General features: G+C 32.5%; 1 non-coding gene across 1 annotated transcript; it reads right to left on the bottom strand.

Annotated features, from left to right (window-relative positions):
- Positions 1 to 9646: 9646 nt before the first annotated feature.
- On the bottom strand, positions 9647 to 9755 carry LOC118190144 (U6 spliceosomal RNA). Its single transcript, XR_004758369.1, has one exon. It is a non-coding gene; the product is annotated as a U6 spliceosomal RNA (small nuclear RNA).
- Between the last annotated feature and the right edge of the window lie 8679 nt (positions 9756 to 18434).

Here is an 18434-nt window from a genome sequence, read left to right as displayed (position 1 = left end):
TGACAGGTGACAGGTGACGGAGGACGGGGACGCCTGACGTATAACATAGGTAAACAGGCATATGTCCCACGTCCTCCACTATCTCGAAGAAGCAACTCGCTGGAGCCCCGTGAGGCTGCACCAGGAGTTTACATGGCCATACAGGGGCTAGATGTCGGGTAGTTTTTACATAGGACGTTGTTAATAACACAAAGTAACTTAAAAAGAATATAAAGGATAGCATTAAAACACTAAAACACTCATATAAGCTGAAACACATAGATATACAAAATTAAACGTAAAAGCATAAAAACACACTCGTAATTACGTAACATAAAGACATAAAAACACACACGAGAATACATATCATGACACATAGAATACATATGGAAACACGTAGAGCACATAAATGCAAATATTACACTCAGAAGAAACATATGAGACATAGTAAGGTGTGCGTAAAGCATTAGCGCTGTGCGGAAATATGCTCAGTTCCCATAATACATAATGTACATACTTTCATTAGGGGCTTCTGTTGCATGAATTACATATTTCGTTGCATACACTACATTCGTGCATTGTACGGATATTATATATTTCGATTTACGATAACACATCATTCCATTGGGTGCCCAGTGCTTTACACTGATAAACATGTCAGTAACATTATTTCTGCAAGTTGGTGGCTATTGAAAGCAGATGTTAACACGAGGCTCGAAATTGAATGTGGAATGTGTATTACAGAATGTGTACATACTGCGAATATCTAATAGTTGAGTACATTGTCTGCCGTACCATGCTACTGTGGCTCGCAAATGTCTTGCCCTAGGGCGTTGATTTGCTGTACAACTGCGCAGATACTCCTTATAGCTGGCGGGTGTTTGATTATGAAACGATAGTAAAGTGTTCTATCATTCGTTGGATGTGGTAAGTGGTGGTTTGTTGTTAGACCGCAGTCAAATAGGTAGTGCTCGGGAGAACCTAGCATGCCACAGACACAATTGTCAGATGCTGAGATGCATGACGCATAAAATAAGATGGAAATGGGCCATGACCCGTTATGTACTGTGTCGGTGGGGCTATTGTTATAAGACGTTCCGTGTCTACCTTTGGTAGGAAGTTATACGTCCTTCTCCCTGTGTCGCCACTATTCCATTCTTCTTGCCACTTTTCTTTACAGATATTACGCAGAGTTTTCTTGAGGTGTGAGACGGGGGTAGGGGCTCTTATAGTTTCAGCGTGGATGTTGTTGGCAGCCTCATTAGCCAGTCGGTCTGCGACGTCATTCCCTTCGTTGTCGGAGTGTCCTTTCACCCATACCATGTTAAAGCGGGCTTGATGATTATTGCGTAAAAGTTGCTGTATATCTATGATGATGGGTGAAGTGTGGTGATGATCCCTGAGTGCGTGTAGCACTGACATGCTATCTGTGTAAAAAGTCACATTAGTAAGGAAAAGGTTGAGGGCATGTCGTAGCGCATTCAATATTGCTAGTGCCTCTGCTTGGAAAATACTATTGCTGTTAGTGAGATGTCCTTTCCATTCCTTTACTAGTGTGCCATGTTCGTAGTGAGCAAACGCGCAGCCCACTCCCTGATCATGTTTTGATCCATCAGTGAACAGTTGTGTAATCGCACAGGAAGTGCGTTGTCTGGAGTGCGATGGTTGATGCTGTATTTTGACATGGATCCCACTACCTTTGATGGCAGGGTGGATGTGTTGCACACTGCCAGGGAGTTCATAGTCTGTTGTTCTGAACGTAATTCCTGCATATGTGGCTTCTTGTCTGTGCTGAGTGATTCGTACATAGGTAGCCTCTGCCTCTGCCTTTATGTGTAATGGCAGCAGGCCTGCAAGTATCGTGGCGGCGCTGGACGCTGTTGTGCGATAACCTCCGCAGATGTTTAATGCAAACGGCCGTTGAATTGTGGTCAGTAGCTTGGTCTTTCGGCTGCTCATTGGTTGTGCCCATATGACTGCTGCGTAGAGAATTATTCTCTCTGCCACTGTCAGATATAATAGTTTCCTGATATGGGGGTTTTGTCTCCAATTTCTCCCTTGAAATTGCCTGGCTTTCCTTGCGATGGTCGATGTTTTTGTACGTATTTCTTGGAGGTGCGGTAACCAGGTGAGTCTTTGATCCCAAGTGACTCCTAGATATTTAATCGTCTTCGTTATTTTTAAGTTCTTGCCCAGTAGCTTTATACATGGACGTCTTGTGGGATTTGTGCCAGGACGTGGAATTACGATGGCTGCGGACTTTTGCCGAGAGATGGTTAACTTAAGTTTATTACATAGGTCCGTGAATATCGAGCAGGTTTCTGTGGCATTCCGTTCCAGTTCATCTCTTGTGCGGCCAGACACCATAAGGGCTACATCGTCTGCGTATGCTATGATATCTGTGTGCAAAGGCCATTCATGTTGTAGTATGGAGTTAAAGGTGATTATCCAGAGCAACGGACCGTCGCAAGAGCCTTGTGGGCACCCTCTTTCCTGCCGCTTGATAGTGAGGCCATTGTTGTTGGCTACTATGAGGCTACGTGCATGTAGATAGTCCGTGATGATGTTAAAGATGTTTTAGGGACATTGTGCCTCTCTAAGTGCTTACTTTATAGCAGGCCACCAGAGGGTGTCAAAGGCGCTTTGCAGGTCCAGGGATATATTTGCAGGTCCAGAAGTATGACAAAGAAAAATAAAGGAGCAACAGCGATTCTTCAGAGCAAAATAAACCACGAAATTCTTACGTTTCACAGCATAATACACCAAGAAGCGCTTTGTGCCCAAACAATTCTGGCCGAAATAGTTGATGTCAGGAATTTGGTAATCAAGATTGTTAACAGCATCTTGTCAAAAGCACTCTACCATCGTCAGTTTAAAGAATTCTTAAACGAAATGGAGACTCACTATTCCGACCTCCTTCTTCACAATAAAGTGCGATAAATGCTGAAAGGAATGGAATCCAAAGGAAAAATGCTGAAACGTTCTGCTTTGAGCTTGAATGAAATAAATACATTCCTAAACGAAAAAGGCATTAATCACCCTGAATTAGAGAACGACAAATGATTGCAAAAATTTTACTTTATGGTGGATGTCACAGCGAAATTAAATGAGCTGAATCTAAAACTGCAAGGAAAGGGAAACCCAGCCTATGTTTTGGTAGAAGAATTGGTTTGTTTTGAAGAAAAATTAATTCTTTTTGAAGAAGATATTCAGAGCGGTAAATTACTTCATTTTCAATTTCTAAAGCAATATCGCGATAAAACCAGTGCAACTGTTGACACGAATTACTTCAGCACAGTTATAAAAAAATTAAAGATGAATTTGCTGACAGATTTGAGCAATTCAAAACCAACAAAATCACTCTAGCATTCATAGTAAATCCTCTCTACACAAATAGTAACAAAATCCACATTGAGCCATTTGGAATTGATACTGGATCTCTAGAAATGCAATTGATCGATTTAAAAAGTAAAGCTTTGTGGGGTGGAAAATTTACAGAGATTAAAATCAAGTTGGAAGAGTTGGAGGTCCAGAAAATCAAGTTGGAAGAGTTGGAGGTCCAGAAATGTATGTACGTAACGCAACAAAAAGCTTTAAAAGAAATGCCGCGAGTTGAGGCACTTATATTCCACACATGGAATAGTCTTCCAGATTGCTTCAGTGAGGTGAAGAAGTTGGCATTTGGAATGCTGACTATCTTCGGATCGATATATTCCTTCAAGCAAGCATTCTCTTGCATGAATATAATTAAAAGTACAGTAAGAAGCCAACTAACAAATAAAAATTTAGGGTCGTGTTTGAGACTTAAAACAACAAGTTATGAACCAAATTTATCCAAACTTTCTAAAACCATGCAAAGCCAACGTTCCCATTGAATTTGTTTGCTCAATTGTATGTCATTGTTTTTTTATTTTAAGTACAAGTTACATTGTTTAGTAAAGTTTAAACTTTCTACTTGAATAACCAAGGAGGTTAAATAGAAGGAGGGAGGGTTCGCCGTTTCCTCCACTATCGGGGAATGAAACCTCCGCCGAACAAGCGGCGTCCATGTTTGTGGCTTCAAAACATTGCCTTACGTCAATGACATGTACGTGTTTCTAAGCTGTTCCGTGCATGTATTTTCCAGTAAAAATATGTTAAATTTATAATGAAATGCCTCGCTATTGTTGAATTTTTGTTTTAAAGTAAGAAAGATGATATCCATAATTTACTATGTACAGCAAATTATTAAGAAATAGTTCGAAATCTAAATGCATGCGCATAACATTAAAGCCTTTAAAAAATGATGTTTCTGCATATTTCACAGATTTGCTTAGGTTTCATTAGCAACCTGTTGGGTGTACTTCCCAATTTTTCCTTTAAAAAGTGATATTTCTGATTTATTCACAATATTATCATAATTTATTAAAGAATCATTTCATATACAAAGTTTAAGGTATAGGAAAGAAAGTTATTTTATTTTACTATGCTTAAATACTTCAGCTTTTATTAGTAATTCATTAAAACAGAAATTCACATATTATTTATAGGCTATAGCAGTTGTAATAGCTAATTTCAGGAGACTGATACTTGATGCAAATAGTATTTCACTTTTTTCAAGCACTTATTGGCACAGTTTAAAAATTTAAATAATTCTTAATTTCAATTAGAAAACACATTGTGACTTTTATCCTTTTATCAATTTTTAGAAATATTTTAGGGGAAGGGAAGACTGTTTTTGTGGAAACCTGAGAAAAGTGTTAATTTTGATTAAGCTACGGTAAAGGAAATAACTTCATGGAATCAGAAAATCTAAAATGCTGAACAAATAGAGATAAAAACAAACAGCAAATACATTTGCATAATACATGTCAAAAGTGACAGTTCATTAAGGGACGATGGATTTACATGGTTGCTCAGCTCAGTGCATCCCCAAGTTAAAAAAATTACAAGCTTATTTAAATTCTATTCTAACTTATTTGTAATGCTTTCCTGATCAGAAAATTTCTACGCATAATGGGAAAATGTCTTTGTCTGATATTGAATAAAAAAATTCAGCAGTGAAAAAAGTTTTGCCAATTTTTATTAAAATCATCACAATACCACAGTACAGCTGTTCCTAATAGATTACAAAGGTATCTAAAGATGTTTATAAAAAATAAATTATATTCAATTCTATCCTTGGCAATTAAGTGAAAAAATGATGTTTTAAAGAAAATTGAGAAGTTTACATACAAAATTACAAGCAAATTCCTTTTATTAATTTACAACACTTTCTTCTTCATAAAACAGTAGATAAGTATAAGAAAATATTCATTATATATATATATTAATCATTTCTAGAAACATGCAACCAAGTATTTTTTTAACTTCAGGTTATTTACTAAACCTTACATACATACAAAATTTAAGGTGCTTTTTCATTTTGCCGGCGCAGGCAATAAATTTGCCAAAAATGGTACAACTGATGCCAAACTTAATATACTTGCTGGTAACCTTTTACGCCTCAATTTTCAAAACAAGTCGCAGCCATTTCTTATCAGATTGATTGTTTCCTTCAATACTAGCACACAACTACATAGAATTTTTACCAGCTAGTTCAATTTTATGCCCTAAGGCCGTTCGTGGTAATTAAGTCAATTAGGATGCAATCACACTACTCACCCGAAGGGGAAAATGTACAAAAGGCAAAGTCAAGGGTTAAATTCATTAATTCTAATGAGAATGCACTAGCGAAGTAAAGCACTGCGGTTTTACATAATTTCCAAGTGAGCTATTCGTACAAATTGAAATAATTCTTGCATTTAAACTTATATTCCAAATGAAGATTTAACCTGAAATTAATGTAGATATTTACTGAGAGAATTAGAATTTTGTAACATAGTTTACGTGAGATGAGATCACTTGGGGTCAAATGATATGAACCGGCGAATCAGGATGTTGAACCATGAAAGCATAGTAAATTCTTTAATTAATGTCTTCTTACAAATTTATTGTCTTTATTTATTGGCTTTTTACAAAATTTTAAACGATATTATTAAAATGTTTATGCCTTCAAAATAAAAATTCTTAGAACTAACATTCGTTAATTTTTTTTTTTTTTTTATTTGTGTACATTGTATGTTGTCGCCAATAAAGTCTGCTTGGCGAGATTTGCACCGGCAAAACGGAAAAGTACCAAATTTAATTTCTAAATGTAATAAGCAAGTGTTTAAATATAACGTACAACATTGACAAGTATTTCAACATATTTTGAGATGTACATTGTACTCAGAAATAAATAACTATGAAAACATATAAATTTACATACCTTTCTGCTTTTATATCCAATGGGATGTAATCAGCATATATATCCCAAAACAGAGGCAAAATTGTTTCCATAAATTATGTTTTTGCAAAAGAGTGTATATCACATGTAATTATTTTTTCTACTGCCCTTTGAATAAAACAGCTTTTGTGTACATCTGTCGAATTGATTCGGCAGCATTTATTTTATTTTTCCCCCGATATATATACCTAACACGCAAATAACTTTCTATTATTGCCTTTACTAAATAGACTACATGATTGTCGAGTGGAGACATATCGTGCATATGGCCATTTAGTAAAGGAAATAAATCATTACCCTTTAGGGCATTCAAAACTTGAATCGTCGCTGTCAAAATTGTAGGTGTTTTTATTGAATCATGCTTACTGAAAATACTATTAAAGGAACGAAAAACAGATTCACTTTTTTTACATATTAAGTACACATCATGGGATGCATGAATTAATTTGCCCCTGCTTTTAAATGATACAAGCGAATGCTGTAAAACAGTTTTTTTTTTTTTTTTTTTTTTTTTTTTTTTAATGTAAGTGCATTTAAACACATCTCGCATTTAATATTTGAAGATAATTTCCTAACAACAAAACCAGCTATGTAATAAACAATATGCTCCGAACATCTGGTTAATATTGCTGGATTAAACACGTAATCATGATCTGAATTGACAGTATCCCAAGATATATTTGTTGTTTCATCCATAGCTCTTAACCTGTCAGTTGTCATATTTATTATTTTCTCAGATGCAGTCGTACTGGTTGCAGTCAGAATGCTTATATTTTCTTGTGGACTGCAATTGCCATTAATAAAATCACTTATTTGAGTTTGTACGAGTAGTCTTTTATATGCAGTTTTAAATTGATATGAAGTAGGGTTATTATTGCATCCTCTCTGCATACGAATCATTTGGAAAAACATTTCAATGTGATCTTGGCTAAATTTATATGATGGTAAGTATATTAATAAGGGTTGATTTGAAGTTACCAGCTTTTGTATTAATATTTTATAACTCTTAATACATACCAAAAAACCTAGAAAGCCAGTTTTTCTATTACATTCAGTAACTTTTATTCCATTTACACTAATTTTCAAGTTGCTTAAATACCTTTCCAAGTCATTAAGAGCTTTGAGAATAAAACTGCTGTTATGTATATGCTGTTATGTAGAGATTAAAAGCAAGTTGGAAGAGTTGGAGGTCCAGAAATGTATGTACGTAACGCAACAAAAAGCTTTAAAAGAAATGCCGCGAGTTGAGGCACTTATATTCCACACATGGAATAGTCTTCCAGATTGCTTCAGTGAGGTGAAGAAGTTGGCATTTGGAGTGCTGACTATCTTCGGATCGACATATTCCTTCGAGCAAGCATTCTCTTGCATGAATATAATTAAAAGTACAGTAAGAAGCCAACTAACAAATAAAAATTTAGGGTCGTGTTTGAGACTTAAAACAACAAGTTATGAACCAAATTTATCCAAACTTTCTAAAACCATGCAAAGCCAACGCTCCCATTGAATTTGTTTGCTCAAATGTTTGTTATTGAAGTTAGTGTTGTAATTAAATGTTTAATTGTTTTAATTTTTTACTTAAATAATAAGTAATTATCTAATAATGCCCTATATCTAATTTGTTGTGAAAAACACTATTTATATATGAATAAATAGATATTTTTTTCTTATGAATAAATAGATTAGTTTTTTTATCAAAAAACTTTATTTATGAGAGTACTATTTATTGTTGGCAATAAAACATTTTGTGGCTCTTTAACAGGGGCGTAGCTAGAGGGGGGCAAAGGGGGGCATCTGTCCCCGGGCGCAGAATCCAAGAGGCCCTAAACTGATATTACGACATTTTAGAATTAAATGTTTTCCATCCTTGGCAAGTAGTAGGAGGCGCGAAACCTTCAGTTGTCCATGGGCGCTGAAAACCCTAGCTACGACTCTGCTCTTTAAAAACTTTGAAGTTTTGCAAATCGTAATTTTTGACTCTTCCGACTCAAGGTTGCCGACCCCTGACTTAGGCCTTGCTCTTAGACTAGTGCTGCCATCTTTATATATAAATATGAACTAAATCTATAAAAATTATAATCTTTGAAAAATAATATTTATAAAACCCCCATTTCTTTATGTAAAATAATAACAGTTTATGTATAGCACTTAATATTGAATTTTCTTATTTAAAAGTTATTAGTTTTCACTATAGCTGTTTTCTATGCTGTTAACAGTTATGCTTTTTACGAAGAACCACATGATCTTAATACCCATGAAAAGTCAGAACGCTTGGAAAATTTTATTGTAGAGGAGTCAGTTTTTAATTTAAAATTGTATCAAAATGCTAACGACTTACAGTTTTTGTCAGTATTGCTTTCAGTTATTTTTCTCTTAACATTAAATAAAAGTATAGTAAATCTACATGCTTTTAACTTTCCATTCTTTTAAATGGGAAGCTTTTTGCGACTACTGAATATTAACAGAGCCGTGCTTAAGCATTTTCTCACCTGAGGCAAATAGCACCTGTACACTATTAAATGAGCGGAATCTCTATACTTTTATATTAAACAAAGGTAACTATACTAAACCATTTCATAACTTTTACAATAATTGAAATCATAGCTCTATGCATTGAGAAAATTAAAATGTATAATAGTTCCTAATTTTTATAGAAAACACTAAACTAAAAGCTAGAAAACACTTTATAGAAAACACTAAAAGCCATCAATTAGCACTGAAATGTTAGAAAAAATGCTGTATTAATATTACAGCCTTTTTTTTTTTTTTTTTTTTTTTTTTTGTTTTGTTTGTTTGCTTTTAATAAAGTAAACCGATGCTAACGTTTTAAAGTTTACTTGCTTGTTTATGTCCTATAGAAAAAATTGTTACATTTGAAAAGTCCAAAAAAAGACTTTGCATATTTAATTTATTATTTTAGATGAAGCTTCTTTTACTCTAACACTGCTAACTGGCAACGTTAAAATTATCTTGCACACAACTTCTAAATTCAGATATGATTGAACGAAATTGCATTCAGGACCAAGGACCAAGGCGTTGGCTTACGGAGTATCTTCGCTTAATTAAGCAATAACTTCCACATCATCTTTAAGAAGAAATGAATCAATTCAAGAGTAAAACAATGGCTAAATAATGTCTAAATAGAATTCGAGGCAAGCAATGGCTAAATAAAACGAACAAGAACCGTTATGGGTTTAAAGAGTCAGGAGATCGATAAGAAGTCCACATATAGGACGAAAACTTCTTTCAACAGCTCTTTTACCTGAGCCAGGGACAGGAGAACACCCGCTGACGCAATTGAGTAGTGAAAGAAGTGTTAAGTTTAGGCAATTACCGGCACGCGATCAGCGAAAGGTAATCTGAACAGGTTAAGAGAGAACGATTTTGCGTGTCGTCCTTGCGCAGGGGCCATGCTAATCTTCCCTGGGTATCGTTCCAATTTTAGTATATGTACTGCCGAAGCAAGTACAGCCAAGGCCAACTAGATATCTACAGGCCTGCTCCACCGATTTGTGACGTCACAATCGAAGGCGATCGTTCCCACGGTAGACGCAGCCGACTGTTTCATTTATGTAGTGCGCAGCGTTTTATTTCCAACACAAAAGTCAAGTCAAATTAATTTTTACAACTAATATTTCGAATTTTAGGAATAATAACGTACTATGTTATATCGTAATGATATTTAAATACTAAATACCGATTTATTAAACAGAAAATAAAAATAAGATTTGAGTGATATTGTAAATTTAGCAGAGCTGATTTAAATTAAACTGAAACATACCTGAACTTTTATACGGAAATAAAATGGACACAAAAATTATTTATAAAAATTATACGGTATGATAATAGCAATGAAAATATAACATATGTAATGAACTAAACATGAGATGTTTTCATTTTGTAATAAAAAGAAAAAATATGTTAAAGCTCTCAGATGATTTTATATTGCTTAAATTATGAAGACTGATTTATACTGCTTGAATACTAAACAAACACATATAGTATTTCATAATAAAATTAATATCAATTCATTAATTCTAATATAATATTGCTTTATAATTGTTTTTGGTGCAATGATATTGAAGCAAAATGAACTCTTTCTTTTCTTTATTCCCATAAAGATCTTTCAAGATTCAATCAGAGATCCTAAGATGCTTTTTAATAATAAATACACATGTGGACATTAAGTGAAATACATAAATCTTATTAATACATTAATATATTAAAAGTATATCTGAAGTTTAGTCTACATATTGAAAAAAGATTCATTCTAAAGATGTTTTATAGCAAAAACATTACACAGAATATTCAAAAATATATTTCAAGTTCTCTTAAAAAAAGCAAGATCATAACTATGCAATCAATCCCAATGAGCATCATATCATGCTCCAAAAAATTCTTATGAAAGAAAATCTTATTAAAAATACACTCTTAATACATCTCATTAAAAATACACAATATTAAGCAATGAAAAATCCTGCGAGTCATTACGATAGTATAAGATACTTATTAGCCAGTTGAAATTATCATTTCACGTCTGCAATAAGTTGTCATTTGAATTTTTTAAATATTAATAATGGAACATTATTATTGCAGACTCTGATGCGAGGTCCACAAAAATAAACTTCATAAACTTGAATAAGTTTCTACGACTCACTGATATTACAATATATCATCTATATCATTCTATATACCAAAATGGATATAGTTTACAGATGCTTAGTATTCAATTAATTTAGACATTCTTTTTTTTTCTTTTAAAAATATTTAAACTCTTTATACACCCCATACTACTACATTAATTTGTATTGCTTAAATTAATTAGATTGATTTATACTGCTTAAATATTAAAAAGATATGTGATATTTCATAACAAAATTCATAAACATATTAATTTAAATAAAATTTTGATTTACATTTATGATTTTACATGCAATTCTATTGAAGCAAAAGCCATTTTTTTTTCTTTCTCATAAAAACATTTCAACATTTAATCCAATATCTTAAGGTACTTTTTAATTATAAACATACAAGTGAATATTTTGGAAAATATATGACAAAAAAAGTTTTATTTTAAAGATGTTTTAAAGCATGAACATTATACGAGAAATCTTATAGCATATCCAAAAATATATTATAAAATTCCCTGAAAACAAAGTGAGATCATAACTATGCAATCTACCCCAATGAGCACCATATCATGCTATAAAAAATTCTTATGAAAGAACATCTGATTAAATATACACTGTAAATTTATTTAATAATAGACAAATAGTAAAAGATGCATGCAGTATTAAGCAATGAAAAATCCAGCATATCATTACAATGTTATAAGATATTAATTGTTAAGTTAAACATCATTAATTCACATCAACAAAAAGTTTGCCATTCAAAGTTTTGAAATATGAATGCCAAAACAGGCTTATCATTGTAGCCCCTCATTTGAGGTCTACAAAAATAAACATGATTTAGCTAGTTGATTTGGCTTACGGCAAAGGATTTCGATTAATGTGCCTTGAACTACTACTTTGTTTTTTTTTATCCAATCTATTAATGCTTGACAGTCTGAATCTGATTTAAATCCAGGTGGTTGTTCCATATAAATTTGTTTATTCAAGTATCCCTTTAAATATGCAGTTTTTACATCAAAAATCTTATTTTGTAGTTTTCGTAAACATCGTAATTTTCTTATTGATAGATCTTTCAACTAATTTCCAGACTTCATGAGCCTCCATGGAACTTAGTTCTTCTATCATTTCATACATCATACTACATAATCTTTTTTCATTGTTCTCGCTCGTCTTTTCTTCTGCTTTAGTTTTGGTAAAAATTGCTTTTAAATCATGATCTACAATTTGTTTATCTTAAAGCTTGTATAATTGAAGCTATATCTTTCTCTTTATTACTTTTGATAATTTTAACAACAATCAACTTTAACGTCCTTCTAGTATGAGGTAAATTAATTTTTATCTCTTATTTCATCCCAACTTGAATGCTTTTACTTTTCAGAATTACAGCTGTATTCATGTAAGCATCTACAGATTCATTTTGACTCATTTTCAGTTGAGCTAATTCTTTCTACATTTGATATGAATATCTTCTGTTCTTGCCGCCATTTCATTTTTTATTTTCTCCCATCATTTCTTTGTATTCTGTTCATTCACATATTTTAAAGCTTATGGAGCTGTCACAGTCTAATTCATTAGATTTCTTGCTATCGCATTATCATCCCATATTTCCCAAGTTTTTATTTCACTTTTAAAATTAACATCTTCCTTTTTGTTGGTTCATCAGCTTCTATCACACTTGTCAATATTTTCAAACTTAATTAACTTTTGATTCTATTTGATCATATAAGGTAATTATCAATTCTATTTGCCCGTATAAGGTAATTATCAGCCAGCCCGTTCGCCGAGATTGGAACTCCAGACCAAACTATCAGTTTTCAGAACTCAGCCACTAGTAGGCAGCAGCAACTTTCTATGGCTCAGTTATGCACAGTTTGCAAATACTAATTATTTAACTTTAAAATTACATAAAAAATTCACCTAAATTCCAGAATTATTTAATTTACCCTTTTTTTTTTTTTTTTTTTTTTTGTCATTGGTTTCCTTTAAATTGTTATTTTTAACCTTACAGTAAATATTCTGCAATATATTGGAAATGCATGTGACACAACTTTTCAACAAATCATGCAATGATTTGCCACATTCACAAATACTATCATTCCAAATAATCCTGTTTTCAACTTTCTCTGTGATTAGACTTATTAATATAGAATGTTGATTTTTTGATGAAATATATAATTTCTCATACATTTCAGATATTAGGATTGAAAATATTTTAAATGCAGAGGTATTAATGAAAAGCACGAATTCTGTTGGCCAAAATAAACCACCTCGATCAATAGCAGCTAAGTACGCAAAATCTTCCCAATATTCAACTATCATTTCTTTGTCAAGAATTAATTTTTTCCTGGAGAGATTACAATTTATATGCTTCAATACAGATCTACAAACATATCCAGAAATGTAAATTAGACACATTGTATCTTTTTCTGTAACATTAACATCGCTGGATTGATGCAAAACATCACCAAATTCCTTATCAATAAGTTGATCATCATTAAAATCTGCAATATCATTACAAGAAAAATGTTGTAAAATAAATGAACCTTTCTCAGAAATTGCATTTTAAGCAAACTAATTAATTTTAGTTTTCTTTCCGACTCTATAATCTGCTGTAAGGATACATTATAATTACAGCCACTCATTTGTTGAAATTGACCAAAACGCCCCTCAAGGTTATCTGTCTGAAATTTTCCTGAAGGAATAAAAGGTAATTTAAATTCTTTTAACAAATACTTTGAAAGTTCATTCAATGTTGCTGTTGTATGGAGAAGAGCAACTTGGGCTTCTTTTGACAGTTTCCCCAATTTGTGACTTACAATTTTTTGTTGTTGGGCAAAAATCGTTCCATGATATTAGCCACGAACAAAATTGTGATAAACATTCTAAGCTTTTATCTTCTGTTGTCCTTATAGGCTGTATAAATACATCTCGAAACTGTAAGGCCTTTATAGAGTGTTTAACATTCACAATTTTCTACCACTTTAAAATTACATCAATAAAATGTTTAGTTCTTAAGACATCTTTTCCATACCGAGTTCTATTATTCTGCGATTCAATTTGCAGAGCAGCTAAAGTCTTTTCATCAAAAAGTTTAATAGCAGTACTTACATTCTGTTCCTCTATAGAAGACGGAAATAAAACTAAAAGTTGAAGCCATTTTAATATTATCGTTTTTTTTTCTATTTTATACATTTTTTTTTAAATGTAGAACACTGGAATTGTAAACAATATCCGAGTTTTCAAATGACGGTATAAAAAATGTTTGGTTTGAATCGTTCTGATTGAACCAGTTGTTTCGTATAGATTTCGATAAATGAACTGGCTTTAGTGTAGAATTGGGTGCCCCTTCGATTGGCGACATTTTTTAAAAAATTTTGGCGATGAAACCTCACTTCTGGTTACCACAATAGTTTTAAATTTGTTTTAGCTTCCCGATTTTATTTAAATGAAAATAGATTGATGTGTACATGGACATATTTAAGGTGCAATGCCTAGTTTGTGCAATTCTAGGATGTTTTTTTAAGTAAAAACAGATCGATGTGTACATGGACACAGATCTTATGCAATTCTTCGACTTTTTATTTTGGTTTTGTGTAGCGGCCATCTTGAAATTGTGACTTCCTCGCCCCGATCTTGGCGTCAAGAAAGAATTGCCAATAAACGAGGGGCATCCAATTGTAAACTTTTACCAATGAACTGTATCAAATAATGTAAATATAGGAAGATTATGCATGGTAGGGTTTATAAATGAGGATTTTAATGCACCACCACAAAGCATTTTGAACATATTTCTGTTAATTCTATTATTGTCTTATATTAGAGTTATGATTCGATAGCCACAAGACTGTACATGGTCAATTACTTGTTTTGTAAATATTAATAATTGATGTGATGATAAGTTTTTTACGGGAAACATTGCTACTATATCTCTGTTTTTTGCTAATATAGCTTATCATAAATGTTTGCAGAGTTGTGGCCTCCATCTGCGAATTATCCGAAAAACCTAAAACACGACCACTTTTATACGAAACTTGTGGTTTTATATATATCACATCTAATAATAAATTGACAATTTTTTAAGAATCATTTAAAATTTCACTTTTTTTTTTTTTTTTTTCAAATACATCCAGTGACTTGTTTGTAATCCAGAATCTGCTCGGCCAATTTTCAGAGATAACTTCCTTAAGTATGACGGATGAGGCAATATAAAATACTTACTGTTACGTATAATATTGTAGCTGTTTGGATTACAATAAAATATATAACAAGACCAGGCAAAGAATTCTGCACTATACGAATGCTGTTTCATTTGCATTAATTGAATCTGCTCATACAAAAACTTAAATTTCTCAGAATGTGGATTATTTTCTGTTTCTGCACATTTCAACAGTAGTTCTGATATTTTATCTAAATTTAAATTGCAGTCATCATGAATATCAGAAGCAAAAAAACCATCCAAATGGCTAATCACTGTCTCAAGTTTAAACCATTTATCACATAGTTTTTCTTCTCCAAATATCCATTTGAACTTTTCAATGGGAATTTCATTTTCATTGAAAAAAAACTCTTACATTTAAATCGTCCAATATTTTTAAAGATACAAGCACTTTTGAACAGTTTAAAAATTCTAATTTCGATAGCCAAAAGATCTTACCTTTGGTTATGAATATCCATGAAGAGGGAAGATCTATTTTTCTTGCAAAACCATTACTAATGCCGTTCCATCATCACGAACAGCTTTATCTTCTCGAACGACAAATTTTTTCTTCAAAATGCTTAATGCATACACTACTGTGTTTGCCAGCTACAAAATCTTTGCGATTAATATTTTTTATCCATTTCTGAGAGAGTACAGGATACGAAGGAAATTTGAAAGTCGACACATGTTCATTACTGCTATCGTAATTTGATCGGCATTTAGGTACACTACACTTTCTTGGCATTCTAAAACACACTTTTTCTTATAAATTCGAATTCACAATATAATATTTTACTTTCCGGTAAAATACAAAATTTTTTCAGAAGAAAAAACACATGTAAACAATTATCTCACTAGCACTAGTCCTACGGCGAAGGAATGTCAACTTACAAAATTGAAGGACTAAGATTATGACGTCAGATCATGTGATCATCAGATTGGAGCAGGCCTGTAGATATCTAGTTGGCCTTGGTACAGCCCGGTGTAAGCTTTGCGGCTTCCACGTTCTATCCCCGTTCTAAGGCCCTTTAATTTCTAAAAATTTTGCCGCTTCTAAACTCTAAAGCTCCGTGCTGTAGCACCAATTGCGCCGGCTTAAGCGAACTGAATTTAACTGAATTCCTGAATTATCCTTAAAATATCTGATTTTGCTTTAGCCACCAGAATTATTAAAACAGCATATTTTTTTTAAACTAGGTAGTTCTAGACCACTTTTATCATTTGATTATTTAATACGTATGCCTTCCTTAGACAGATAGCCTTTCTTGTGCTTTCACAGACTTGCATAACCTAAACTTTAAAATACCTAAATTCAGTGATATCAATTATTCACTAGTTAGTAACCAGTGCAGAATTTATGTATAAGCTACACAAGTAGAACTTAAGGCCCCTGCTTTTTGGGGGGCCCCAAAAAACCCTCTACGTATTCGAAAATCATATTTAGCACTGACATATAATATATGGACTTATAAAGTGCCTCGTATTTCAAATAGCTTAGGGTCTTATCAAGTCTCAATCCGGCTCTGTTAGTAACTGAAAATCGGTAATCATCTGGTATAATTTCCGATGCCTGGCATAATTTTCCGTAGCCATCTGGTATAAATTTCGGTTTTAGTAGCAAGATTGTAATTTCTATCATTACTTTCATTCCTAATGTGAAAATATATTTTTCTAAAAACTGAAGTCTTTTATGAATTGATTTTACTAATCGATAAATTTAGTTTCCAAGTGTATTTTGGGTCGATGTATTGTAGAGTTCACATTTAAATGCCCGGAAAGCACCACGGAAAAAGAACCGCGGAAACCAAAAGCACCCCGGAAAAGGCGAACATGGATCAGTATAGAACTTCATCATTGTTATAGTTGGCCACTCAGTTACGGCCACATGTACAGCGTGCGGCCATTGATCATGATTCCGGTCCATACTATGATACTGCATCACGGATATCAGTCTCTTTCCTGGATATTTGCTTGACGATTACCATTCCATTCCTACACCAGATCAGTATACGTTATTTGCAGCTTTTAATTTTGTTGATACATTTAATCTGTTACTAGCATTTCCATTAAACCCAATCCAAAAATCATTCCTAGTATGAAAATGAAAATGAAATTTATCAATATGAGTGATTCTTACAGTTTAATATAAAATGTATTGCATTGGTTTACTATATACTTTTCAAATTATTGCTATTGCCACCAAATATTATCGCCCTATATTATTTTTAAAGGAATTAAAGAATTAAGATTTCGCATGTATGAATGCGAGTTTCTCGCATTTTGAAAACGACGGTACCTAATTAAATTAAGCCATTAAAGTTTGAATAACGTAGTCCTCTACCCGAATATTTGAACCTGGAAACCCAGATTTTGAATTTCCAATTTGTCTTATTATTTATTTCATATTTCTAAAAATTTTAATAAATTTTTGATTAACAAATTTAACGATATAAAAGCTATTACTGGTAACATTGTTTGAAATAAAATAACTTGATCTCAGCTCATGAGCCTGTTGCCAATGTAAAAATGTAAGATAAAAAGATGTATGTTAAAAAAAATGTTGAAAAAAATGTAGGATAGTTATTTATTTTTTAGTTTTAATTAATAAACTCGACTCTATGAAAGCAATGTGTTGCCGCTGCCCGAAGTAATTTTTTTTTTTTTTTTTTTTTTATCTTTCACTCGCCAGCGTGTTGTTTTTCAATAAAACTTAAAACACTTTCAAATTTAATCTGGAAGGTTACTGAATAATTAGGTAAGTGATTTAAAACCAATAAGGACAGTTCTTGACAATATTTTTCCCCTACATTTTAATGTGATTGATTTAAATAAACATTTTTTAAAATCATGACATGTTTAACTAGAACTATTCAATATTTTTTGAAAGGACATTAGCTGGACTTATCAAAATCATTATTAATACTTCTTCTTTTTTAAGATAACTATTAGGCGGCCGGCCGCATGAGAGGCTAGTTTTGAAAGAAATGATATAGCGAATTTAAAAGTATGTATGGCAAACTCAAACACTCTATCTGGAATTCTAAAGGTATACTGCTTTTTAAATATATAGCGATTTTGCCGTCGAATCGAGTTTTAGGTGAGATGAACGTGATACTTAATTAATGAATTTAACACATACAAAGTTAATAATGAAAAGACACATACACTTACGCACAAAAAAAAAAAAAAAAAAAAAAAATGTTAGCCATCTAATTGAATAAACTGAATATTGATATAATGAACTTGGAAAAAACTGAAACGAATATAAAAATGTACGCTAACATTTAACGCTGCATCCGGAGTTCTAAAGATTTGCTGC

Source organism: Stegodyphus dumicola, chromosome 6, assembly GCF_044657685.1.
Source record: "Stegodyphus dumicola isolate Sdum_Otavi_A_Nest chromosome 6, ASM4465768v1".
Classification (NCBI taxonomy): domain Eukaryota; kingdom Metazoa; phylum Arthropoda; class Arachnida; order Araneae; family Eresidae; genus Stegodyphus; species Stegodyphus dumicola.
This window is presented reverse-complemented; position numbering and strand designations above follow the sequence as displayed.